Here is a 1880-nt window from a genome sequence, read left to right on the forward strand (position 1 = left end):
ATCCTGACGTCTTCAGTCGACATGAGGATCTCAGTCATATCCTGCACTCCTTAAATCCTGTATCATGACGTCTTCAGTCATGACGTCTTCAGTCGACATGAGGAACTCAGTCATCATCTGCACGGCGAAGAACGGCTTTCCCAAGGAGTATCTCACTCCGCTCTGAGGAATTTGGATTTGAATAATAATGAGCTCAATTATAGCCCCGTATGCGCCCTGCCGCCACAATCTCATCTCCATGATAATTTATTCAATTCATGATGAAGTGTGGCGCTATGTGGAGCATCAATATCATGCGGTTTAATCAGAGAATATGATAATAGAATAGAGAGACTAATAGAATCAGAGAAATAGTCTCATTCTCAATATTATTTTTGACAGCATCCCAACTATTTATTTGGAATATCTGAGGTGCGAAAAACAGGTGCGCTTGTTCTTGATGACTTAATAGTCAAGTTCCAAACTATCAAATTGCCACCGGTTACTATTGGTTGTGTTGAGCGATGTTTTCGACTGTAGATATTTAGTTGGATTTGTATATGAAGAATGAAGATGCGAATGATTATTGATCAATGGAATACTGTAGTTCGGAATGAATTTCAATCATTCCATTCTTTTACTCACTGAAAGACTAGTCAAGAACAGCAATAAAAGTAATTTTATTTCCTTGTGATTTGAACCAAGTTGTTCATAACAACGCCATAAACTGAAGATATTCTAGGACTTTCTAAGCCGTGAATCATTTAGGTTCGTTTTCATGGAACATGAACACCTGGGCGCAGCTCTAAAATTACGAGTTAAATTGAACTTGAATTCTGAGGTCGAAGTAATCCGAGCTTTCCAGCCGAGGATGACGGCTGTAAAACCTTATTAATAAAATTGTGCGACTCAAATCAACTCTTTACCATATAACGCTTTTGAACAAACTACAATGAAAACTTAATACTTAGATTCAGTATGAAATCGAAGTCGTTTATTGTGTGTAATATAAAGAAGCATAAGTTGAGCTTAACGAGCTTGTTCTGATATCTTCACCACAACCTCATTTGAAAACTTATAATCCTTTATGATTTATACTGGTTAATAAACGTCGGAAAATAGTTAAATATGTGTTTCCTACGTATTTTTTTGAATGACAAAAAAATAACTACGAAATTATACGTTGGATGTTTGCAAAACAGTTTGGGTCCGAAATTTAATTGCAAATCTCGTCGGCGGCTGTAGTCCATTTGTCCGGTAAAATTTCAACTCCCCAAACCTCTGTTTGGGAAAGACACACTGACCGACTTATCTCGGCATTCAGTTCGGGTTCTGTTCATTATTCAGCAGAATTCATAAACTATTCATCGCGTAGTCGCCCTTAGTGAATTGCGCATCGCGTAAACGTTTCAACTGAGAGTTTGTGGATAAAATGAAAACTGGCTTGCAGAAATCTCGAGCATGATTCTCTTTATGTGCTATAATAGGTGCATGATAGGACAAGTGTACTGTTCTGTGGATAATATGACACCTTAAATTTCCTCTTTAATGAAAGAAAGTTTTAAGTTCAAAGTTCTCAGTGAAGTTTGTACCGCGAGTGTTGGCACGACGTTAATTGTCAGGACACTTGTAAGGGAAAGCATAACTCGATGTATATTCAATACGTAGACAATAAGGTATCTTTTACTCCCCCCCTCTGTCTTATTTTGACTGCGTTAACAAATCTCAGAATTTGAATAAATATCAAAGTTTCACACTTGATGTATTTTGTTACGTTAATTAATTAACCTACTTTCGAGTTCTGTCCCCTGCCTGCCTACAGGTTTTTAATTATATGGACCACTTTGCTCACCCGTGGACTAATTAAAACTCATTTAAATAAATTATTCGTGATACAGGGA

The sequence above is a fragment of the Hyalella azteca genome, unplaced genomic scaffold (assembly GCF_000764305.2).
Source record: "Hyalella azteca isolate HAZT.00-mixed unplaced genomic scaffold, Hazt_2.0.2 contig9156, whole genome shotgun sequence".
Lineage (NCBI taxonomy): Eukaryota > Metazoa > Arthropoda > Malacostraca > Amphipoda > Hyalellidae > Hyalella > Hyalella azteca.